The following is a 27,270-nucleotide window of genomic DNA, read 5'->3' on the forward strand; positions in this document are numbered from 1 at the left end:
AGGATTCCGGCTGTGGGCTGCTCGTTCCAAACGGGCCGGTGGGGTGAGTACCGCATAGCGGTTTTCTGCTGTAGCGTTTTTGGTGTTTATTGTGTGAAACTACCATGGGTAAACGTTCTAGGATGAGACATCATCGTGAGAGGTCTTCCTCTTCTTCCACGGCTGCTTCCAGGTCTCCTTCCCCTGCCGGGTCCAGACGCCGTGATGTTGGTGGTGATGCGCGTCTTCGGCGCTTGTTCCGTGAGCTTTTGACCGTGATGGGTGGTGTTGGGTCCCGTCGCAGGTGCCCTGCTCCAGTTTCTTCAGCCCCTTCTGGCGATGAGTCTGCTTGGTTGGGGGACGGTGGATTGAAGGGCATATATGTGGACAAGGACGCATTACCATGTCTTCTGTAGCATGTTGAGGTGGACATGGGGTTCCCTGACGAGGCCGCTCCGAGTACCTCTAGGGGGCCATTGTTGCGACAGTTTCGGAGTGCTGCCACGTTTGATGTTCCTGTTCATCCCTTCATTTGGGATGTTCTGGAGCGAGAGTGTACTGATCCTGTTCGCATTTTGATTCCGCGCTTTATGGCACGCCTTTATCTTCTGCTAGATATGGCTTCGGCCCTTCCGGATTCTATCCCTATTGACTTCTTTTGGGCTAGTTTGGTTGGGCGCGCTTCCCTGGCTGTGGACGCTGTGCTGTAGGATCCTGTAGACCAGTAGGCGGATGTTGCGCTCCGGGAGGTTTATTCTGGTTCCCACCTGGCCTTGCAGGCTGGCATCTATGGCACATCTGTTTCGCAGTCTCTGCTGTCTGACCTGACGTCGCTCTTTCAATCTGTGGACAATGCCACTGACTGTTCCGGGTTGCTTGTGCTGATCGAGCGTCAGGTGGAGCTTCTGTCCGTTGTCTCCTTTGACGTTGTGCGTGCTTCTGCACTGTCCGATGGGGCTTGCGTGGCGGCTCGTCGCAGTCTTGTCCTTAAGGACTGGTAGACTGGCTCTGTGCAGACGGCGTGCGCTTTGCGGTTGCCTTTTCAGGGTACTATGTTGTTTGGGGGGGAATTGGAGGCCAAGTTGCACAAACTGTTTAGGGAGGAGATGCATTCTTCTTCGTTTCAGGTCTCCTCTTCTGCTCCTGTCCCTTCTGGTCCAGGTCTTTCTTTCATCCTGCCTCTCGTAGACAGTTTGTGAGAGGCCAGGGAGGGTTTGCGTCTGGCCGGGGTCGGGATTGTGAGGCTGAGTCCCCTCCGCTTGCCGAGCCAAGTTCCTGACTCTTTGGCGGTGGTTCCCGGGTTGTTGGTCGGAGGCCTCTTCACTTCTTCCTGGCTGCCTGAGTTCGGTCTTGTTCCGGCGTCTGGGTGTTGGAGTTCATTCGCCTGGGTTATACTCTGGAGTTTTCGATTCCGCCTCCAGATTCCGGGGTTCGGCCGACTCCCGGGCCGTCGGGCTGTTTCATGCTGGTTCATCTTTCTCAGGGGATTGTGGATCTTCTTCAGAAGGGTGCCATTCAGGAGGTTCCTCCTTTGGAGATAGGGGAGAGCTTTTATTCCCTAATCTTTCTGGTTCCCAAACATACGGGGGTTTTCCGCTTGGTTTTGGACCTGCAGGTGATGAACGTATGGGTGACCTGGGTTCCTTTTCGCATGGAGACTTTGCAATGGTTGTTTCCTTGGTGCTGCCGGGTCGCTTCATGTGTACCCTGGATCTTCAGGATGCGTATTGCCATGTTCCGATCCATCCTCGGACCCACAGGTTTCTGCGGTTTTGTGTTCTGGCGCGTCATTATCAATTCATGGTGTTGCCATTCGGTCTCCGGTCGGCGCCGAGGGTGTTTACGTGAGTGGTGGCGCCTTTGGTCGCGTGGCTTCATCTCCAAGGGGTGATGGTGTACCCGTACTTGGAAGACTGATTGCACCATGCACCATCTCGGGTCCTGTTGCTGGAGGCCAGGGTGGTGGTGTGCTCGGCGTTGCGGGCCCATGGTTTCCTGCTCCACTTGCCCAAGTGTCAATGTAATGCCGTCTCTGGACATGGTTTTCATTGGAGCCCGCTTCCGTTCAGATCTGACCCGAGTGTTCCTCCCCGAGCCTCGGGTTGTGACGTTGGTGTCCCTTGCTCATCGTTTCCGGGTGGGGGGTGCCTTTCCGGTACGCCTTTGGTTGCGTCTTATGGGTCTGATGGCGGCGACTGTTTTTCCGGCTGCCTGGGCGCGTTTCATCTGCGCCCCCTTTGGGTGTACCTCCTGTCTCTCTGGGATCCCCTGTCCCGCAATTTGGATGTTCTGATTCCTGTGTCTCTGGTGGTCCTCCCGGTTCTTCTGTGGTGGTCTGTGTGGAGTCATCTGTCGCTGGGTCTGCCCCTGCAGTCTTCTCCTTCTCTGGTCTTGACGACGGATGCCAGCGCCTTGGGTTGGGGTGAGACCTTGGGGTCTCGCTCCCTTCAGAGTCGTTGGTCCCTCCTGGAGAGTCACCGGTCTTCCGCCTGGAGAGGGCTCACGGCAGTGTCCCGGCCTGTGATGGATTTTCGGGGTCTGTTGATCGATCGGAACGTGTTGGTGCGGTCCGACGTTTTGGTGACGGTGGCTTCTCTCATTCATCACGGGGGGATTCGTTCGGCCTCTTTGAATGCGGTGATAGTCCCCCTGTTTTGTTGGGCAGAGGGCCATCTGCTGTCTCTGACGGCGGTTCATCTTCGGGGAGTGGACAACTGTGTGGCGGATGTCCTGAGTCGTTGCTTTCCGGATTCTCTGGAGTTGTCTCTCTCCCCGGTTGCGTTTCGGCTTGTGTGCGGGTGGTTTGGGCGTCCCTTTCTGGACCTCTTTGCCTCCTGGCACAATGCTCGGCTCCCTCGCTTCTGCTCCCGGTTTCTGCAGGAGGGGTGCTGGGGGGTGGACGCGCTGTCGCTACCTTGGCCGTCGCGTCTCCTCTATGCCTTTCCTCCTCTGGCTCTGGTTCCCAGTTTTCTGGCCCGTCTGTGTCGGTTAGTTCGGGAGGTGGTGGCGGTCCAGCCGTTTTGGCCTCGGAGGTCCTGGTTTCCGACGGTTTGTCTTTTGGCGGTGCAGGGTCCCTGGTTCTTCCCCTGTCTCCGTCTCCTCTGCGGTCTTCCCCATCCCTGTCTCTTCTCCGGTTGAGGTTGTTGGTGTGGAGGTTGAGAGGCAGGGTTGGCGGCGGCGCGGTTTCCCGGAACATTTAGCTGTGGATCTTCAGCGTTCCCGGCGGCCTTCTACCCTCAAAGCTTATGATCGGCATTGGGGTGTAATTGGTCGTTGGTGTTCGGCGTTGGGCCTCTCCCCTTTGTTCTGCTCCTTGCAGGTGGTGCTTCACTTTTTGTGGGAGGGTTTCGAGAAGGGTTTGGCTGTGTCTACTCTGCGTTCCCAGTGGGCCGCGGTTCGGGCGTTTTGTTCCCCGTGGGGGAATGTTTCGGTTGTTGAGGGCTTGGTCTCTCGTCTTCTCAGCTGTTTTCCGATTTCTCGTCCTGTGCCTCGTCCTTCTTTTCCCCTTTGGGATTTACCGTTGGTTCTTCTGGTCTTGTTCGGTCCTCCTTTTGAGCCCTTGGATGAGGTGGATTTGTATTTTCTTACTCTCAAGGTGGTTTTTCTGGTGGCTGTCACCTCTGCTCGTCGTCTTGGGGAGTTGGGGGCCTTGATGGCGCGTGCTCCTTTTCTGTCCTTCACGGAGGGTGGGGTGGTGCTGCGCCTTGATTCTTCTTTTGTGCCGGTGGTTTCTTTGCGGTTTCACCGGTGCCAGGAGTTGGTGTTGCCTGCCTTGGACTCTGCTTTGGTTTCCCCAGTGGTCCTTGTTGGGTGTGTGCCGGGCTTTGTGCATTTCTCTTGCCCGCTCGGCGGTGTCTCGCAAGTCGGACTCCCTTTTTGTCTCCTTTGGGGCGGCTTAGCTTGGGGGTTGGGCTTCTTCTGTGTCGATCGGACGTTGGCTGAAGCAAGTCATTTCCTTGGCCTGCTCTCTGTCTTGGTCTCCTCCTCCTTTGGGGGTTCAGGGTCGTTCTACGAGAGGGGTGGCTCCCTCTTGGGCGGAGGTTCGGGGTGTTCCTCTCTCTGACAAATTGTAGGGCTGCCACGTGGGCCTCTTCTGATACTTTCATCAGGCGTTATCGGCTCCTCTATCTGTTGGGGGTTGATGGAGGTTTTGCATTGGGGGTGTTTAGCTCTGTTCGCTTCTGATGTTTTTTTCTTATTTGTTTCCAATGAATCTCTGGGTTTGTTTGCTGTCCTGGTGGTTTGTTGTGTTTCTGGTATGAATGCCGGTGTTTGCTTTGGTATTTCTCACTTGTCCATGATGGTGTCGAGGACGTAGGGACCTGGGGGTAATGTCCTATTACTTACCGGTAATCTTCATTACTCCGGGTCCCGTAGTCCGCGACACCGTCATGACTTCCCTCCCTCCCTCCCTGTCTGCCGGCCTTCATTGGGGCTTGGTATTTCAGGAGGAATGCTGGGACCGGTACTCCTTATGTACCCCCAGTGGGAGGGGGAAGGGTAGGTCCAGCATTCCTTCGTTCTTTTTTCTGTCAGTGAGATAGTTACATCTCTCCTCTCCATGATGGTGTCGAGGACTACGGGACCCGGAGTAATGAAGATTACCGGTAAGTAATAGGACATTACTGCACTTTGGTTTTCTGCAGCCTGAACGTGTTCTTCTAGACATATCTGTCCCTCTTCAGACTCATGAATGGTTTCATTCACTTTTGTCTGAGTAGGTTGTTCTCCCCTTGTCTGATCCTGCTCAGGTTTTCCAACAGCTGTATTGTCACTTTCCTGAGCTTGTTCTTCTATAGCTGACTGGTCCTCACTATTATCCAGTCTCTCTAAACAGATTTGGCTTCTTGTTCTCATATTTACTTCAGGTATGTAAACCACTGGTATCCAGTCATCCTGCCTTATGCTCGGTTTTTCTTGATCAGCTACTTCAGGATCTGTTATTCTATTTCCTTCAGCTGTACAACCTTCTGCAGCCTCAGCTGCTTGAGTCAGTTGGGGTCCTTCTTCGTCAGGTGCTGGTACTCTCTTAGTGTGGCTTGCATGAATCCAATTAGGCAAGCCTGCACACTTCACTGCTGTTGTTGTAACCAATATAACCTGATGTGGTTTTTCCCACCTGGGTGCTAGGCAAGATTCTCGAGTGTGATTCTTCACCAGCACCCAGTCACCGGGATTTAGATCATGTGCTTGATTCGGCTGCCTGGCAACTGCGTCCTCTCCAACCTGGTGAGAGATAGAACGCACTAGGTCAGCCAGTTCTTTGCAATATTCCAATACCAAATCATCAGTTATATTCAACAGTTTGTGTCCTGGTATACATGCATGCCTCATTGCTCTTCCCATGAGTATTTCATGGGTACTCAACCCTGTATTCTTGTCAGGAATGCTTCTGAGTCCCATCAGAACAAGAGGTAAAGCATCGGGTCACTCCAGTGGGGTGAATCCACATACCTTTGCCAGTCTCGCTTTTATAGTGCCATTTATTTGTTCTACCGCTCCAGAAGCCTCTGGGCGATAGGCACAGTGCAGTTTTTGTTCAATTTTAAATGCTTCACAGGTTTGTCGAATTATTTAATTATTAAAATGAGACCCTCTATCTGATCCCAAAGTTACTGGAAAACCGAACTGCGGAATCAGTTCCCTCAACAAAAGTTTAGCAACTGTTATACTGTCATTTCATCTAGTAGGGTATGCCTCCACCCACCATGAAAATAAACAAACTACAACAAGTATGTACTTCAATCCTCTGCAAGGTGGCAATTTAATAAAGTCAATTTGTAGTCTTAAAATTGACCCTTCTGCTTTTCTAATTTTTCCCATGCAGACCACTGTTTTCCTTCCTGGTTGACAAGTTAATCATCTCTGGCATAGACTCTCTACTAAACTCCTGAAGTTTGGATTAAACCAATCCTGTCTAAAGAGTCTGATCATGGCATCCCTGCCTATATAAGTGTCTCTGTGATACATCCTAGTCATTTGTGAAAGCATGCAGTCTGGCATTACTGGCCTGCCATCTAGGTAAATCCATACATCATCTTCTGACCTCTTTTGGTACCCTACTTTTACCCATTCTTCCTTTTCCTTCATCTCTGCCTCATCTTGCAGTTGTCTTACTTCTTCCCATGTTTCCAATCCTGAGAGTAACATAAGTCGGCAGATAATTCCACTTGTTTGAATTTTATTATTTATCGCTGATTTATTTCTGGCACAGTATTGGGCAACTTGGTCAGCATACCTATTACCAGCTGACACATAGTCATCTCCTTACTGATGTGCGGCACACTTGACCACTGCCACTTCTTTTGGTAATTGTATTGCTTCAAGAAGTTCTTTTACGAAATTCCCATTTTTAATTGGGGATCCTAAAGAAGTCAAGAAATCCCTCTGCATCCAGAGTTGGCCAAAATCATGCACAACCCCGTAACCATATTGGCTATCAGCGAAAATGGTTACTTTCAAATTTTCCCAATTTTGCAAGCTTTAATTAAAGCTATTAATTCGGCTACTTGTGCAGATTTGACTCCTGGTAAATAGGATGCTTCGACTATTCCAGCCAATGTACATACAGCGTAAGCAGCACTTTGCCCTCCCTCCTCATTGTGCATAAACGAGCCATCTACAAACAGTTCATGTGCTGCATTTTTCAAAGGTTCTTCCTGTATGTATAGACGAGGCTTTGTGCAAAGTTCAGTCACATCCAAACAGTCATGCTCAACTTCATCCCTCACTTCTTCTCCATATACATCTGTTAGCAAGGTGGCGGGGTTCAACACGGTGCACCTGACTATTGTCATATTTTCAGCACCTAAGATGATTCCTTCATATTTAGTCATCCAACTAAGAGTGAGATATTGAGTTCGAGTTCTTGTTAAAAGAATCTCAACTAAGTGTGGAACATGCACTTTTACCGGATGTCCCATTACAATTGATTCGCTTTCCTCCAAACTCATGCAGGTTGCAGCTACTGCTTTTAAACAACCAGGTAAAGCTGAGGCTGCAGGGTCCAAAGTGGCAGAGAAGTATGCAACTGGTCGTTGCATCAAACCGTGTCTTTGGGTTAAAACTGAAAGTGCACAACTATTTCTTTCACAACAAAACAGTGCAAATTCTTTTGAGTAATTTGGCATACCTAAAGCTGGGGCTTCACACAAACATTTCTGTAAATTCACAAAGGCTACCATACTTTTGTCATCCCATTCTATAGGATCCTTTGCTCACTTCTTGGTCATTTGTCATAGGGGTTTGGCCAGCATTGAAAACCCTACAATCCACTGCCTACAGTATCCCACAACTCCAAGGAACATTCTTATTTCTCTCTGAGTTTGCGGTAATTTCATGTGTCTTATTATTTCTATTCTTTCGGGGCTTACTCTCCTTACTCCATGTTCTATTTGGTGTCATAGGTATTTGACTCCGGTTCGGCAAAACTGTAATTTTTCTGGGGACACTTTATGTCCACCTTCAGCCAAATGGTTTAACAAGGCAATCGAATCAGTAACACAGTCATCTCTCGTTTTAGCTGTCAATATACTGCACCAATACTGACTCTCTGGGCAACACTAAGGTTTCTAGGCACTTTTTCAGTATCTGATTGAAAATTGAAGGACTTTAAGTGTACCCTTGAGGAACGCGATTCCAAACTAAAATACGGTCCTCAAATTTAAACAAGAAAAGATATTTGCTGTCTGGGTGTAATGGAATGGAGAAAAAGGCATTACATAGATCAATTACAGTAAACCATCCTGCCTTCCATGGTATCTGGTACAGTATCACAGCTGGGTTGGGCACTACAGGGCAACAAGGTACAACAATTTTGTTAATCTTTCTTAGGTCTTGAACTATCCTATATTTTCAGTTAGATTTCTTTTTGCCAATTATAGGTGAATTACAGGAACTACTCATTTTTTCTTTTAGAATGCCTTGTTCAACCATTCAATCAATTTCTGCTGCAACACCAGCTTTAACTTCAGGACTCATTCTGAATTGTCAAATATTTGGGTAAACTGCACCTTCCTTCACAGTTACTTTCACTGGGTCTACATTTGCCATTAACCCACCATCTTTTCCTGTACAATCCCACACATCTGGATTTACTGTCATTTTGACCTCGTCTGGTAAGTCATCTTTTGTCATCATGGAATACATCTCGTCTACCTCTGTGCCTTGTTTAGCTAACATGATTTTGTAGACTCCGTCTTCATCTGGGGTTCGAATGGCAACACCATCCAGTGTGCAAAATATTGTGCAATTCATTTTGCACAGTAGATCTCTTCCTAATGAATTTACAGGACTGAAGTCACACACTACAAATTTGTGCATTTCCCTGAAATTGCCAATGCGTACCTCCATGGGTTCTGTAATAGGGGTTCTAATCTGCTTATTGGAAACGCCCTCTACTTGGATCGCTTCCCCCGAGAGGGGTAGGTTTGGAATGTCTGCTGTTCACAGTAGAACGGGTAGCACTAGTGTCCAATAAGAGGTAATAATTTTTCCTTCTACTTTACCATAAATATATGAACCTGACTGATCTACCGGTAAGGATGCGCCAGGTACGCACTCCTTTTCCTCCCCACTCAGGCACCTTCATTGGTCGCTGTCATCGAAATAGGGGTCCTGAAAAAGAAATTGCGAGGTTACAGAATTTTTCTTACCACTTCCTCCTTGAAATCCGGTGTCCGCACTGCACTTGGCCTGGTTCACAAAATTTGGCATAGGGGCAGGTGGCAACTGACTCTGTAGATTTAAAACCTGCTACGGTTGACTCATTATCACCTCATTCTGCATCTGTGGATTTAAATTATGATTTGGGCCATTATTGTTCTGTATATTTTAACACTTGTGTTTCCAATGCCCCAATTTTCGCACCCATGACAAGGAAACTTTTTCTTTGCCTCCTCTCTACTCATTCGTCCCTTTTGTTTTCCCCCATTGTCTTCAATTTGGCCTTGCCCATTTCCTTGATTTCCTATCTGGCTGTTTAGTTGGAGGTCCTGCTGTTCTGCTAATTTTACTGGTGCCCACATTACCTTTTCTTCTCATTTCTTTTGTTTATTGTCAATCTCATCTCCGCAATACTTTGTGTATTTGAGAATATCGTCTATGGGTCTTGCTTGTAACATGTATTGATGAATCATGTCTCCAATTTCTGGTTTTAATCCTGTCACAAATCGATACACAAAATGTCCCATATCTTTATCTCCAATGTTCTCAAAACCACTGTGCTACTTAAATACCTGCAGCAAGTGTTCATCATAAGTATGTACAGACTCATTTCTGTCCTGGGTCGTTCTATCAATCTTTACCCAATCTGTTTCTTTTGGAGGAATTTTACCTTTCAAAAAAGTGATCACCTGGTGATATTTCTTCATTACCTCTTCTGAAGGGGCTCCTGTTTTCTCATCTCTCGGGTATTCATCACTTGGCAATCGACAGTAATTGTACATTCTGTCCATAAATCAGCAGGCACCACTATGTCAAATAAGCCATCCAAATCTTTTAACAACAATTTAGAAACTTTCACAAATCTTTCAACTTGCCAATACCACTCAACTGGCTTTTCTCTTAACTTCAAGTATTTAGCCTGTTTAATCCCACATTCCCAGCTATCATTTCTTCTAATTCTACTTTCAATTTTTAAATGTCTAGAATTTTCAGCGGCTGTTTTGACTTGTCTATTCCCTGTGCCCACCTTTCTATTTCCTCTGGGGATACTATTGTGGCATTCTTGACTCCTGTAAATGTTCCTATTTGCACTTCCTTTAAACAACTAGGTGTAACACTTCTCGGGGTTTCATTTATCTGTCCTCTTATCGGTAAATCCATTTATGATATTACCGAATCACATTCGCTGCCTTGATCATCAATTATTATATTTTCTTTTCTGGGTTCAATTGTAGGTGTGGACATGACTGGTGGCTTGTGAGCGATTGTCTTATCTCTAAATAATGGAACTACCGGACCTATAGTCACTGGTATAGTTAGTGCTTCAGGATGGGTACTCAGTTCGGTTATTTTCTGTATCAATTCCTCTCTATTATTGTTTATTGCCTCTCTTTCTTTTTCCTGAAGTACCCTTCCATTCGATCGGGCATGTATGACTTGGGGAACTAATGGTGTTCCCAAGACCGGAGCACTAGGAGTAGTTCTGCTCAGTCCCTCTAGCTAAAGTGGAGGATTTTTCATTAAAATGTCCTCCAGGAAATCATCCTCCGATTCTCCACTACCTGTCATCGTTAAATGTTTGGTTTTCTCTGTGCAGTTGCCTCCTGACTGTTCCTCAGCCATTAATACAGGACAACATAATCCCTCAGCCACCATTGCTTGTCTCCATCGTTTCATCTGATACTCTCTTGATTCACGTGGTAGCCTACGATAAAACCTTCTAAAGCTTCTGCTACTTCTGGATCTATCACGCTCAAATGTTTCAGTCTCCCATTCGTCTAAAGCTTCATATTGGGTTAATCTCGGTCGAGACTCTAATTCATTCATTCTTAATCTCAGGTTATGTAGAATTCTCCCATTGAACGTACCATATTCTGGAAAAGCTAGCACTCCATCACTTTTTAGGGCTCGCCTGGCGTGGGCTGCGCACATGCGCAGTCGCGCTGGCGAGATTCAATATTTTGTGGTATTTTCTGTAAAGAACTTTAAGCCCGCCCCTCTTTTCCATTGGCTGGCGTCACTGTTTATGCTAAACGGTGGCCAGCCATTGGAAAAGAGCTGTTCATGATGTTTTCGTTTGGCTTTTTCTGCCGTCCCACTTGGACGGCCTCGCCTGCTTTCCTTCTGAAGTAAAAGGTTTCTTATCTTTATGGGGCCAAACATATGGCCCCATAAAGATAAGAAACCTTTTACTTCAGAAGGAAAGCAGGCGAGGCCGTCCAAGTGGGACGGCAGAAAAAGCCAAAAGTAAACGTCATAGGCTGCCCGAGCGCTTGTTGTAAGGAAGGCTTGCCTTTCTGTTGCCCCTGCTTTTATTGCTTTGTGAAAAGGGCTCGCGCTGCTGTTTGCTTCCAGTGCTGCACCAGCTAAGTGTGGGATTCTTGTGCAGTCGTTGCTCGTGGGTTTCTTGTTTAGTTTGCCACAACCGCTAAGGCCGTGCTTGTTTTGTTAGTCATGTTTCCACTGCTGGTTCGTGTGCTGTGCCTGTAGTGCTAGAGTGACTGCTCAACTGCCACCAGCTGTATTCATGTCCAGCGCAAGAGTGGATTTCAGAGCTGATGCCCATCCTGTGCCTTTTATGAGTATGACAAGCGTGCGCTAGTGCTGAGTGTGCACGTGCTACGTGTGTGATGGAAGCGTTAACAGTTGCCGCGCAATCTGTCTCGAGCCGGGGAGGTTTGTAGTGCTGCTGCGTGTGGTGTTCCTGTTAAATGTGAATACATCTTGTGTCAAGAAGAAACTGTAGACATAAGGACGCTTCACATGCAAGTAGTTAGGTTAAAATGTAAAGAAGGGCGTCCTCACATGAAGAAGCTCAGTATCAATGACGCAGCACTGCAGCTTTCCAATAACACTTCAAGATCTAAAATCTTGGGTTTACTACAACATGCCCTGCCTATGCCCATATTTAACCTGTTTGGGTAAAGGAACCTTGCCCTGCTGTGGCTGGTGCTGTACCCATTATCTATGAGACATAAATGTGCTGTTCTGCACATACAGTCACTGTGTGTGCATGCAGTACCTGAAGTGGACTAGAGTGAAGCTTGCACTGCTGCTGCCTGTGCTTCACGTGCTTCCTGAGAGATAAGCGTTATTACTGTCATTGCTATCGCAACCTGTTGCAAGTGTGGAAGTGATGTCTTTGCTGCCCTCCCTTCAACTTGGGGCAGAGGAGCAAAGGCATAAATGGGAGAGGACTCATCATGGTGACAAGGAAAGACAAAGAGAGGAAGAGACCTTTTGTTTGTAAGTATTAAAATTGCACCATAAGTTTGTACATTCAAATCTAGGGGAAGCTTGCCTATGTATTTTACTAACAAGTAACCCGAGTGTCACTGAAGATGGCCGCTAAACGCGGGATTCTGCATTGCGCATGCATCTACTACATCTATATAGTAATGACGTAACTTTGCTTTGGAGGGAAATCTTTGCAGCTGCGCAAACGCTTTCAAAATGGCCGCTTGGAACTCACATGTTAATGCGCATGCTTATGCTGAAACTAAACCCTGCAAATGTATTAAATGCTAATGCGAAAAATGTATATAAGTAGATGGGAGTAGAGTAGAGATAGGTGGTATACAGTGAAATCATTTATTTTTGATTTTAATATTCTCTTTCTTTGACCTCTCTATTAGTTCGTATTTGGGCCTCTGAGTGGGACGGAAGCTGGTGAATCATGTGACTATTTCACATGCGCAGTTATGACAACCCAGGAGCCGCGATGCAAAGCCTTAAATGTCATCCAAAAGAAAACAGCAACATTCCGTGGGAACCAGCATGATGTCCTGTGAACAGAAAGGATTTTTACACAAAATTGCATACATTGTATTGATTAACTTGTGAATACGGGTGGGAAATAAAGCATGGGAAAGTAAATTAAGGGGCAGGAACATAGAACAATGAGCTTAAAGAAAAATATTAAACTTAGCATGGTGTGATGATCATCTCCCCTTTTCCTGTCCAATCAGAGTAAGGAGTTTCATAAACTTGAAACATTTAGGGTGATACATGTCACTAGTAAGGTATAATTTAGGTAGTTTAGTTAGTTCAGTTAACACAGCGAGACGGAGAATGCTGAAAGACCTAGATGCTGTCCGAGAATTAAAAGAATATTGAAGAAGATCCATTTCCAGACTTAGAACTTTGAGCCAATTAATTAGAAGAACATCGCGGAAGAATCAAGGAGGCACATATTAGAAGAAGATCGCGGAAGAATCGAGGAGGAAGATAAAATGGGTGCACTAGAGCGGGAGGCAGTCACAAACGGCACAAGTAAGGACGAATCACAAGAGGGTCATATAAAACACGCAGAACTTTTGGAAGAACTGCATGTAATAGATTATCGTTCATACACACAAAAGCAACATGCAGAGGCGGATAGAGCAGGCACACTTCTAGCCAGTCTTATCAAAGATACACCAGTGATGTCTCCCATTCTCGAAGTTAACACCCCAGAAGGCACTACTATTAATACTCAATTAGAGATAAATATGGCTTTCAGAACTTATTACGAGGCGTTATATGCGGCTCCAATGGAACCCTGTGGCACTGAATATGCTTCATTTTACCCTTAATGTCTGTTAATTGTTCAACTAAAGCAGAGCGAACCCCCACGTGTGTGTTAATTGCTACTCCTCTTGCCAAAGTTTTAAAAGCGTCCCATTTCACTTGGCAAGTATCTGCATTTTCTGCAAAATAATTAACAATCGCTGTGGAAAGGGAGCTGTGAAACACTGAGTCTTCCAGCAGCAACGGCTGTAGCTTCCAGGTCGAAATTGGTGTGGGGATCTTCACCCATGTTAATGTAATTTCAAGTGGATTATGATCCGAGAGGGTCTTGCCTATATATGTAGTGTCCGTCACACTGGCGATTAAATGTATGGAGCAAAAGATCCTAGCAATGTGAGTGTGTAACCTATGTGGCGGTGAGAAAAAGGAGTATTCTTTACTAGTAGGGTGTAGCATGCGGCATGCATCTTCTATTTGCCAGCCCTCTGCCCATCTCCGGAGAGCCTCTGCCTGTTTCCTGCAACCAGTACCTTGTAACGACGGGTGTGACCTGTCCAGCTCTATATCAAGTACTGCATTAAAGTCGCCTCCTATGATCCAAGGGTAGTCATCCCATCCCGCCAGTGCCGTGGAGAGTATGTTCAGGTATTTGTCTTGTTCTGAGTTTGGAGCATAGATACTCCCCAACACTACATGTCTCCCATCTAACAAACCATGTAGTAACACATACCTTCCATGTAAATCTATTCTTTGCTCCAGTACTGCAAAAGGGTCATCATTTTGAATCCATATCTCTGCTCCTCTAGCAAATACAGAGTACGGTGTAAAGTATAACTGACCTCTCCACTTCTTTTGTAATTTAATGGCTTCTAATTGTGTGAGATGGGATTCTTGTAAAAAAAAAAATGTGTACCTTCCTGCGGTTTAACTGTGCGATAATTCTATGTCGTTTGTGTGTTGAGCCTAAGCCCTTCACATTCCAGGACGTGTATATATATTTGCTAGGTTGTGTCAGGTGCCCCTGTGTCATATAAGAAGATATGGGTCTGTGCCTTTGCTTGCTGACAAGTTAAATAAGTATCTGAGTCTAAGTCCATATTAACGTACTCTATTAAACTTCCCAATACTAGGTTCCCCCATAAAACGTTAGAGGACCAAACAATGAAAAAATGTTCAACAGGAACACAACGATTTCTATAACACAGTGCAGTCGCCATTGGGGGGGTGGTAACCGCCATATTCATGTTGTGCCTTAGACTTCACACAACAAATACAGTCAAGGAACTCCGGCATCGGCCCTATCTGAATACAAGTGTAGGAGACATCAGAATTATCCAATAACACAGCATAAGGCAAAACATACTCATCTTTTATAGCAAAGCCTCTAATACAGTGTCACTATTATTCAGCCTATGAAGGAATTTGCAGGTTGCGGGGTAACCAAAGGGAACAGCGCCATGCTATTTTCAGAGGCTGAGCAGGGATCGGCCTATTCGGAGAAATCCACAGTGTTGGCGACAGAGGTTGCAAGTAAGGCATCTTTCTGATTTTCAGAAATCTGTGCCAGTGATGGATTTGTCCCAGGGCCAGGTCTAGTTTTCTGGTTAGGATCTGTTTTTGTCTTACCAAGTTTTTGTGTTAGGGACTGCTACTGACAGCCTTCTTGGGACAAATTTTGTGACAAGTTCGGTGTTAATGTGATTTCTGCCCATTCCGTTGCATCATCTGGGCTAACAAAGAATAAAGTCTTCAGTCCATAAATGACCTTCAGTCTGGCGAGTAATACCATAGCATATTTCAGTCCTTTTCACATCTCGGAAGGTATTCCTTGCTCTTTGGACCGCTAGGGTGAAGTCCGGATATATGGAGATACGTTTAGTCTCAAAGTGGATGGGAGCGTTTTCCCTGGCAGCGCGCAAAATCGTGTCTCAGTCTTTATAATTCAATATGCAAAGTATAAGCAGTCTGGGAGGCGCACCAGGGGGTGGAGGTCTGGGCGGCACTCTGTGTGCTCGTTCTAAACTATCTAGATCAGTCAGACCCACCAACGCACCATGATCCTTGAGCCATTTTTCTACGAATTGGGTGGGGTTGGATCCCTCACTTCTTTCCGGAATGCCCAAAACGTGCACATTATTGCAGCGGGATCTTCCTTACGCATCATCCACCCTATCTTGTAACCCTTTCAATTGGCGCTGCAGCTGCTCTACCTGAGAAGCAGTGGTTGCTTGTTGTGGTAACATGTCGTCCAATATTATTTTGTGTGATTTCACTTTGTCCGCTAATTTCACATGATCTGCCTTCAAGAGGGTGAAGCTGGAGGTCAGTGTACCTATTTATGTCTCTATGGCCGTGCATGACTTTCGTATTTCTTTTAAAATTAAATCTAGCTTGTCGTTGTAGCCTCCAGGCTCCGTGGGTGGTATCTCTTCTTGGTCAGAACTATGATTTGGGGCATTTTGCGACACATTGTCTGTTTCCCCAGTATTGGGGGGTTCCTGCTGTTTGGCATTGGGCCGTCCCATTGTCAGTCTTAATCGGAGCACTAAGCACACCACTTACTCCCACTATAATCTCTGTGTTGAGCACGTGGATTTTCTGTTTCCCTCTGACAGTGGAGGTCCCCACACCACTCGGGTCCAAGACAGCATATAGAATGGGTGCTGTGGCAATTCAAATTCCCATGTGCAGTTACATAGACTCCTCGGATCAGACTGACACTGCCTGCTAGTACTGGCTGTCAGTTTGTGTACCTGCTTGACCACAACGGCGAGCGGCGCCTTGCTGTACTCTCCACAGTGCAGTATCAGGCACTCAATGTCTTCAAGGGCTTTGTGAATGAGTGGCCGCTCCCCCTCTCCGCGACACTGCATGTTGCAAGGTCTATTCATTACTCCGTTTTTCCACTGCACCGGCATCCACTCCAGGGCACATAACATTATGGTCACTGTCCCAATTTGCAACTGCAGCGTCCCTTAGCTCCTGCACACTTTTGCCATTTAGGTTAAAGCTAACTGTGAAGTTTTGCTCCACTTAGTCCCCACTCGCAGACAGGATTATGGCGGGCTGCCGGGCCAGTCACACCTCACAAATTATTTTATGCAGGCGGGACGCACACTTGCCTGATTGCTTGGTACAGAGTGTTGTCCATGCCGGAGTTCCCTCTGGTGAGTCACGGCTCCCGCTGTCTGCAAACTCTAGATTCCTCCGGCGTCGAATGTGCCACAGCTGCTCAGCATGAAAGGGATCGCTTCATCCGGTCCGATGATCGCTGGCGTGGATGCAGCTCAGCGTCTCCGGGTAGTTCCTTTCGCCATTTTATGTTGCGCCTTCGGGCGTTCTGCTTCCGTTGGTTGCTCTTCACCAGGCTCGCAGTGTCGTCTGGAGTTTAGGGAGGGGTACCCAGCTTTCAGGGTGTTGTATCCCGCATATAGTCAAGAATCTAATTCCAATCAGATTACATGTAGGTTAACGGTAATCTGATTGGTTACTTATACAAACGTCATGTTGGAATGTTGGTGGAGTATTTATCCCACGTCACGGGAGGTTTGTGACCTTTTTCCTGCAACAAGCGTGCGTGTGAGTGTCGACTTGTATTCCTGTTAGTTATTTCACATGTGAGTCTGTAATAAATATATTTGTTACAAATTGACTCGGAGTGAAGAACGATTCTTTGGCATCACACTTCATATGGCGACGAGTTCGGGATCCCGATTTATACAAGGAATGATTTTGGGTGAATTTCTTCTGGAAAAGTGATGTCTTCGAAAAACTACTTTCAGGCAAGTTACGATATTATTTTCGGGCTGTGCATGTAATTTGATAGTAAATTGTCGTATATTCTACTTCTTCGTAGCGTTGGCTACCGGCAGGATTGTGAAAAGAAATAGAAGTGGTCGGCATATTTGAGGCTCGCAGAATTATTCGTTAAGGCAAGTTACTACGTGTCATTTGTACGTGTAGAAATCTACAAATTTTTGAAGTTGGCACTTTTGTTGTTTCTTGTCAGGCAACGATTACATGAAGTCTTATTTGCTTGGTGCATAACGGAATTCAACTGTCATTTTCAACGGCTGGGTACGTTCGTTGGCTTCTGTCAGTTTCCACGTCAACGTCAGCTGTGTTTACAAGTAAGGTGACGTAATTAAGCGCGCTTGCGTAACGCGCTACGTGACTCCATTTTTTTTGGGGATTGTTTAACGCGCAACGCCCGTGTAGTACTGAATTCAGAAGTTGATGCAAGTAAATCGTTTAAAAGCGTTTGTAAAAGGTAACGGAAGGAGAAATATAATTCAAGCTTACTGTATTTCTCTGATTTAAGGCTATATTATATTCTACAAAATGGAGAGTTAAAAAATGTTAAATACAAGTGAAAATATTCAATAGAAATGCTGATGGAATGCATTTTAAATGGTATTAATGGGGTACAGAAATTCCAAGACGATATACTCATTCATGCACGCACCATTGAGGAGCATAACAAAATTCTTGATTCAGTATTGAACAGACTAAATGAAAGAGGTATGACGGTGTCGAAAGAAAAATGTAGGTTTTTACAAACAGAAATTGAATATTTAGGCCACATTATTGGTGGTGATGGAATAAAACCAAAACTTGATTTAGTGAAAGCCATAAAAGATGCACCTGTACCGCATGATAAGGAATCCTTAAGATCATTTTTGGGTTTAAGTGAATACTATTCACGATTTATTGAGAATTATTCTGAAGTTGTTGAACCTTTGCGCACACTTTTGCGTAAAGGAGAAACATTTTCATGGTCTGTGAGTCAAAATGATGCATTTGCTAAAGTCAAACATGCCATTGTAACTGCACCTTTGTTAAAACCGTATGATCCAGAAGGTATCAACATTGTTACGGTCGATGCTAGTTCTGTTGGCTTTGGTGCAGTTTTCACACAAAAGGTAAAAGGTAATTCACACACGATTGCTTTCATTTCGAGACGCTTACAGGAAGCAGAAGTCCACTATAGCACTATGGAAAGGGAAGCTCTAGCGTGTGTGTGGGCAGTTGAAAAGTTAAAAATGTATTTGTGGGGAAAGCAAATTGAGCTTATAACTGATCATAAGCCATCAACTTATTTAATGGATGGATATGGTAGAGGTAACGGTCATATAGTCAAGAATCTAATACCAATCAGATTACATGTAGGTTAACGGTAATCTGATTGGTTACTTATACAAACGTCATGTTGGAATGTTGGTGGAGTATTTATCCCACGTCACGGGAGGTTTGTGACCTTTTTCCTGCAACAAGCGTGCGTGTGAGTGTCGACTTGTATTCCTGTTAGTTATTTCACATGTGAGTCTGTAATAAATATATTTGTTACAAATTGACTCGGAGTGAAGAACGATTCTTTGGCATCACACTTCATATGGCGACGAGTTCGGGATCCCGATTTATACAAGGAATGATTTTGGGTGAATTTCTTCTGGAAAAGTGATGTCTTCGAAAAACTACTTTCAGGCAAGTTACGATATTATTTTCGGGCTGTGCATGTAATTTGATAGTAAATTGTCGTATATTCTACTTCTTCGTAGCGTTGGCTACCGGCAGGATTGTGAAAAGAAATAGAAGTGGTCGGCATATTTGAGGCTCGCAGAATTATTCGTTAAGGCAAGTTACTACGTGTCATTTGTACGTGTAGAAATCTACAAATTTTTGAAGTTGGCACTTTTGTTGTTTCTTGTCAGGCAACGATTACATGAAGTCTTATTTGCTTGGTGCATAACGGAATTCAACTGTCATTTTCAACGGCTGGGTACGTTCGTTGGCTTCTGTCAGTTTCCACGTCAACGTCAGCTGTGTTTACAAGTAAGGTGACGTAATTAAGCGCGCTTGCGTAACGCGCTACGTGACTCCATTTTTTTTGGGGATTGTTTAACGCGCAACGCCCGTGTAGTACTGAATTCAGAAGTTGATGCAAGTAAATCGTTTAAAAGCGTTTGTAAAAGGTAACGGAAGGAGAAATATAATTCAAGCTTACTGTATTTCTCTGATTTAAGGCTATATTATATTCTACAAAATGGAGAGTTAAAAAATGTTAAATACAAGTGAAAATATTCAATAGAAATGCTGATGGAATGCATTTTAAATGGTATTAATGGGGTACAGAAATTCCAAGACGATATACTCATTCATGCACGCACCATTGAGGAGCATAACAAAATTCTTGATTCAGTATTGAACAGACTAAATGAAAGAGGTATGACGGTGTCGAAAGAAAAATGTAGGTTTTTACAAACAGAAATTGAATATTTAGGCCACATTATTGGTGGTGATGGAATAAAACCAAAACTTGATTTAGTGAAAGCCATAAAAGATGCACCTGTACCGCATGATAAGGAATCCTTAAGATCATTTTTGGGTTTAAGTGAATACTATTCACGATTTATTGAGAATTATTCTGAAGTTGTTGAACCTTTGCGCACACTTTTGCGTAAAGGAGAAACATTTTCATGGTCTGTGAGTCAAAATGATGCATTTGCTAAAGTCAAACATGCCATTGTAACTGCACCTTTGTTAAAACCGTATGATCCAGAAGGTATCAACATTGTTACGGTCGATGCTAGTTCTGTTGGCTTTGGTGCAGTTTTCACACAAAAGGTAAAAGGTAATTCACACACGATTGCTTTCATTTCGAGACGCTTACAGGAAGCAGAAGTCCACTATAGCACTATGGAAAGGGAAGCTCTAGCGTGTGTGTGGGCAGTTGAAAAGTTAAAAATGTATTTGTGGGGAAAGCAAATTGAGCTTATAACTGATCATAAGCCATCAACTTATTTAATGGATGGATATGGTAGAGGTAACGGTCATATAGTCAAGAATCTAATACCAATCAGATTACATGTAGGTTAACGGTAATCTGATTGGTTACTTATACAAACGTCATGTTGGAATGTTGGTGGAGTATTTATCCCACGTCACGGGAGGTTCGTGACCTTTTTCCTGCTACAAGCGTGCGTGTGAGTGTCGACTTGTATTCCTGTCAGTTATTTCACATGTGAGTCTGTAATAAATATATATGACTCGGAGTGAAGAACGATTCTTTGGCATCACACTTCACAGGGGTTAGCGGATCTTCGCAGCGATCTCCGCCATGCACTCACAGTTCGTTCTGGGCAGACACACCAGTAGGAGCGAGCCATACAGCCGCCGCACACTACACAGCTCAGGCAATCACCAGTTCTGGCCAATTCACTGCACGAATTCGCCTTTTCTCGGCGTCGCTGTGCCCCTCAGTCCCCCCGCAGTCTGGTTTAGTGAATGCGACTCTTCGATGTCCCTGTAATGCCAGGATAAATGCCTCGGTGTCAGGGCTCAGCACGGAGCTCTGCTACTACACGTTCGCCATGCCTGGTGGTTAGCCACGCCCCCCCATTGATGATATCAGATAATAGTCAGTTTGAACTCACTAGTCAATTATGCTGACCATCAGGACGATGCTATACTTGTTAGTTTTCAAAAGCAATAGTTCTGAAACTTGATACTAAGGCTTACTTTTGTCTAACTACTCCACCTATAGCTGTCTTGCAGCTTTTTCTGTCCAACATGATTTCCTGATCAACTTCTTAATCATTCCTGCACAATCCCCTTTTTTCCAGCCACTCACTATTTCTTACCTTTAGCTGTCCAGCATATCTTTCTGTACTATACCACTACACACCCTGCTTTCTCCACAGTGCCCATTCCATGTTATCCTCATATCTCAGTGCTGCCCATAATTCTATGTCCTTCATTACTGACTGCCTGCACTCCCACTGTCACACCACTGTTTGCTCCAAATGTCGAACACCCTCTCTCTGTTACATCCTGACAGACCAACATTGCCCAGTGTTTATTTATCCATAGCCCATGTATATAACTGTCCTGAGCCAATATCCGCTCTCTCAAATCATTCACTTATGACATTCACTGCCCAGCATTGTATATTTTTTTCTGCACACTGCTTTACTTACAGACATTAATGCTGGAATGCCAGGTTTGGGGTTCTCTTTGTGGGTTGACTGCATTTTCTTCTCAGGTTTCTCTGAAACAATTTTCTCCCAACTCAACACTTTTGCATGTGTGTTTACTCCAATACTCTAGAGTTTTAATGCTAGGATTCCACCATCTAGAACTTTGTTGAGAAACATAAAGAGCCGGATTTAACAGCGGGCGCCGGTGCAACTTTCTCCATGGAAATGGCAGTAGCCATACTGACCAATATGGACCTGATTCACAAACTGCTCTTTGTAGTGTATTTTGTAGGACTACAAAACATACTACAAAATGTATTACAAAGTATATGTTTTACTTTAGTTATATGTGTCCTCTGCCCCAACTGTGGAGGCTCTGTACAAGTAAATATAGATTTTAACAGTCAAAGTGGAAGGAGCAAAGGGGCAGGGAGGGGTTTAAGGATGGACATCACCCACACTCACAAAAGTAAACCATTTGCATTACTCTGGGAGTGGAAACATGTAAAACACATTTTGGTAGTACGTTTGCACTCTAAGGGGCTTATTTACAAGGCCCTTGCGCTGCTGGTAAGTCACTTTTCCCCATTTTAAAAAGTGACGTACCAGCGGCGCAAAGGGCTTGTTGATAAGCCCCTAAGTTTGTAAATACAGAGAGTAGTAACCTTACTACAAATGTAAACTTACTAAAAATTGAAATTCAAGCCCTATATGTTGATTTAGGCCACAATTACGAGGACCTTTTTCTAGTGAAACCCATGGGCAAATCATGTTTGCTCAGGCAACATATGAACAAGGGGTTCAAGATCCACCACATCTGGTATTTATTGGGTGCAATAAAGTGCAAAAAACTTTGACTACTTTCCCGGTAAATTTCTGCAGGTCAAATCTGCCCACATTTTGCAGGTGGAAATGGCCCAATACCCTGTGGGGCGTGCAGAGTTTGGTGCAGAAAGCACAAAGGTTAGCTTGTTACTCCCCTGTGACATGAGAAAACATGTCAGTGCTATTTATGGCACTGATAATTTTCCCGGGTTGTTGGCTTTAATTTGGTGTGATAAATAGCACACCACACAACAGGGCAGTCATCACCAGGGCTAAAGAGTTTTGTAATTTAGAAAAAAGTGTCTCATGTCAATTCTGCTGGATCTGCCTCAATTTCCACCAAAGTGTAGCAGTGAATATTTCAAATAAGTTGCATAAGAAGTCACAGAATCAATTATATAAAAAAAAGTCAATTAATAATAGAAAAAACTCCACACGCAAAATGGGGGAAATGCACCGAAACCAACTGAAAACTTTGAACAAAAATTATTTACCATATGTTTCACTGAAGAAACATCCAGAGCTCTTAGCTCTGAAAAAATGTTCACCACATGAGAGAGGAGGAGGAATGAGCGGGGCCATGGAGAGAGGGTGGGGCTGTATATAGGCCACTTAGTGAGACCCAGTCTTACCCTCCCTCAAAATACAAACAAAAGCTTCTGAGGCTTATCTCAATGGCTTGAGTGGGTTTCAAAAATCCTGATGGACATCAGCTACGAAGAGCCACAACTCATGAGCTGGAAACCCACTCTCTGGAAACCTTGTGTAGCACCATGTGATATCGGCTCTTTGGAGTTGGACTGTGTGATGGGAGCCAATATCATATGACACATGATGACTACTCAAGCGACAGCTTTCTCAACGAGAACAGTTGTGCCCAGCTGTGACCGCTCACATTGAGAAATCTCACTGGAAGACATTCTAGTGCCCGAAAATCCCGCTAGGGGATGCAAATTCTCACTCGTGCTGGCCAACTTAATGTTCTTGAGCTGCACGCAAGAAAACACTCAGCCACGCAGCAGTTGGTGGAGTTTTGTTGGAACTCTGCATTCCAAACAGAATGCGGAGTGGGCAATACTCTGCAAACTCTGCTGACAGAGTGGAATTTTTCACCCACCTCTAGTGATAACACTATTCTGCACACTGTACCATTATTTATGTTGCCAGAAAACACATAACACACCAGAGCGAACATGACTAGTGTGAAATTATTATTTTGTCCAGTGTGGACGATAGGATTTGGACTACAGCTCTACCGCCACACAATTAATCAGCCTACCTATGGGATCAAAATGAGTACATTTTGTGCATCGCTGTATATTTCTCTAACTTCCTCACTTGTCTACCTGTCTACTTCTACATCTCAATGCTTCTAACTCATCTCACTTTCTACCTTAACTCTCTCCACCTCACAGCTCTGTGTACTCATTGCTCTCTCTATATTTCCTTCTCCTCTCTCCAGTCTTCGGTACCTCACTCTAAAACTTTACCTCTATCTCCTTCAATACCAACTTCTTTATCTTACAACCTCTCTGCAACGTATATTTTGGCTACCTCACCTTTCTTTTTTTACCTTACATATCTCCCTACTTCACTTATTTCTATACTTCAGCTCTATTTCTACCTTTCCTCTTCCTCTCCTTCACTCTATCCCTGTGCCACTCTCGTTACATCTCTGTCCCACTTCTAATTCCAACTCCTCCATCTCCCTCTCTCCATAAATGTGCATTTTACTGGCGAAACACCCAAACAAAACTGTTAGTCACAAACTTCCGAGGAAAAAAGATTGTGGATTTTGACTGACAATCCACCTGCGAAACAGGGTATGAGCAGTAACATTCTCCAGGGAAAGTATTTTTTGTGTGATTCTTCGCTCTCCGGTAATATTCATAAACCGTGCAAACTCACGAAGTGAACTCCGTACAACTCCATCAGTGGAAGGGCCATTTGGTTATCCATGGTAACAAAGGGATGCAGCAATTTAGTTGTTCTGGATCTCTAGGGAAAAGAGGGTTCAAATGGAGGGCTTGAGTGAAATGAGATTGCAAGTTCTGGCTTCCTTGTAGCAGAAGTGAGATCCATTGCTGATTTAACTGATCTCTGCATAAAGGACTGGAAAGCAAGCAAGCCAGCTCTTAGCAGGCATATGGGCAATACAGTGCTTTATAAGCTCGTCCTCTGCAATGGGCTATACGTAATAGAACTTTCAACGTGTGCATTTCTGGGTTGGAAATGATCAGCACACCCCATTCATTTCTTATTAGAACAATCGATTGCTACATAAATATTTTAGAATGCTACAGACATGTAAGTGCATTTATGGCGCATGAAATGAACCTTGTACTACTACAGATATGTGCTGTTCTCCTTGATATTTATGATTTTGAATATTTCTCAATATCCCTTTGGTGTTCAGCACTGCAAGCCTCTCCAGTTAAATTCCACACATGGGGCCATACAGGGCACAAGATGGCTCTTAATTCAACACAAACTCCACACCTACTGCCAATGCGTGCTCTAGTTTGGCCACACTATTGACCCGGCTTCATTCAGTTAGTCTCGCCCTGGCGGAAGTAACTTGTTGCTAAAGACGGACAAACTTGGGAACTGAATTCCAGCAAGAATACAAATAATTGACAACTAACCACCTCAAATGTTCAGAGAGAGTCAAAAACCTGGCTCTTTCCACTCATATAATAGTATGATATTTGTATGATACAGACAACGCCTAAAAACAATGGAAGTTCTATGCCTGAATGACCGTGTATATACGTGCAACTACTACTTCCCTGCACCATGATTGGAGCACGTCACCAATCCTTACACAATATACCCAACATCTCCCATGGAGGCCGAACGGCAACCTACCCCCTTCAACCATGCGTCCGAAAGGGCCCCAGGAAGTCGATGTGAAATAAAGAGCTTCACAGCCTCATCGGTGGTATAAAGCGCTATATTCATTCATCAATGCAGTACAATTTACAGTACCTACATACCCTACCTAAAACTGTTCCCTGAAATGTGCTTGCATTCCCTGCTCTAAGGTGCTGAATCAATAAGAATCTTGCCAAAAAAAGCATCTCTGTGCCCTCTTTCCTCCCCCCTCCACACACCCTCTGACGGTGTTTTATATTCAATATTTAGATTTTTATGTCCTTCAATATGTGAAGGTATTGCACTGCCCCAGCAACGGGCATTAAATGTAAAATTAACTATATATTCAAGCACCAGGGATAGAGAGAACCTGTTGTTTTTTTCAAGTAAACATTCCACTCGCAATTTAGAAAGGTCTAGAGGAATCAATAGTAGATAGTGTTATGAGCTATTTCTCATTATCCTTTGTCTGGGAATGGAAAGTTCCATGTCAGTGATGGAGCAGGTAAGACAAAATGTTGTATACCTCCTCTATTTTGCATGAAAATACTAACTATATAACCTACTGATTATAATTTTACTAACGAAGTGCAGTGTGAAACTAAACCAACCATTTGCATACACCAATTACACGTGGGAAATTGCTATTTGCATGGCAAAATAACTCTAATAACTAAAATATGTACGCCTATTAATAGTAGTATATGTGGTAATAGGATATCGCATGATTTACGTTGCTTGTGTGATGTCTGCGTTCCTGTTTGGATCCTAAAGGTGAGTATTATCGCTTTAAATGTTGCTATATGCTAGGAAAATACTAATACATGAAGGGATTAGTGAGGGTTTAACATTAGAATCATTATTTCTTTGTATTAATTATTCTTTTGTGTTTGTTTCGCTTAAGTTGACATTTGGGCCTACCTAAAAATGGCGTCCGAAATCGAGTTCAGAAGTGGCCACCGTCTCGTGAGCGCAATGCCTACTGCGCAGACTCGGATGGCTCCGTGAACTTCTTGATGACCTCAGTTCCCCGTGTTCCTGGTCAAGGATAGGATCTTGGTGGACTGCCAAACTTCAGTCAGTAAAAACTGGTCTAAATGAACAATTGGAACATGCAAGCAAACCTTAAACATTGTTGCATAAGGGCAACATGAACTATTGAAATGAACCAGCAAAATCCATGAGAACCTCATAGAATAAAATCGGACGTTTACTAATCAGCCAATCAAAGCTTTTTGTCGCCTAAAAATGTTTCATGTTATCCCGAAATTTATTTTAAAAAGAGTAGTAGAATAGGGAGGGGCATCCCATTCCCCATTTTTCTTGACGAGCGCTGGCATTCGGCGGTGTTGATGACTGCACACCCTCTTTGACCCCACAGGCGATGACCGATGCTTGCACGATTTCTGGTCCTTTGGAGATCTTTGGGACTGTAACATGCTGAGCAAAGAACTTTTGGACTTTGAGCTTTGGCCTGCTTTATTCGGACAATGAACGGCTAAATTCGGTTATGCAGAGCCAAATAAATTAGAGAAAAATCCAGATAGCAAGAATAGGTAAATATAAATGTCCTGCGATGTGTATTAATTGACAACATTTCTAAACTTTGATTAATCATAAATGTTGAAATTAATTGCAAACAATATTTAGATGAACAAATATTTGATTAACAGAAATTACGAGTTTGTGGTTTTTCGATGAAGAGAATAAAGGATTCTGAGTCTTAAATGTGTTTTAGCTGGTTCTAAATCACCATCAACCAATCCAACTAATTGGTCCGTCGACCAAGTGGGTGGAGTGCCTTGATGTTTAGGATTAGGAATCTATAGGTGATGAATGCTAATGTATATTTTGTAAAATAACTTTTCTTCCCTATAGGTAATAAGGTACCCCCCCACATGTCCAGCGCGCAATCATTATCCCTCCTGTGTGCAGACTCGTGAGTGGAGACGTGTGAGTGTTGGTGTTATGGGCCACCACCAATGACTGCATGTGTGAATGAGCTAGTGTGACGTCAGGTCTGCGACGCAGGAAGGATAGTTATATATATGTATATTCACTTAAAAGAACAGATGTTTCACACATGTTATAGTTAGCTGGACATTTCACTCGTAAAAAAACATTGAAATTCCCCTGTTATAGTTAGTTCAGATAACTATAACATGTGTGAAACCTATGGCTTTTAAGTGAATTTGCAAGGTTTTTTAAATGCTAATTCCTAACTATAACGTGTGTGAAACCTATGGTTTTTTAAGTGAATTTGTAAGGTTTTTTAAATGCTAATTTATGTATGTATTATTATATTTTTTATATATTTATTTTACAATAAACTACCTATGTATATAGTTATAGATTGACTGTATCCTGTAATATGGAATGGCTCATTTAAAATGTTTTTTTATTTAAGGGTTTTTTACCGTGCGCGATTTTATGAAAAAAAAAA

The sequence above is a fragment of the Triturus cristatus genome, chromosome 12, assembly GCF_964204655.1.
Source record: "Triturus cristatus chromosome 12, aTriCri1.1, whole genome shotgun sequence".
Lineage (NCBI taxonomy): Eukaryota > Metazoa > Chordata > Amphibia > Caudata > Salamandridae > Triturus > Triturus cristatus.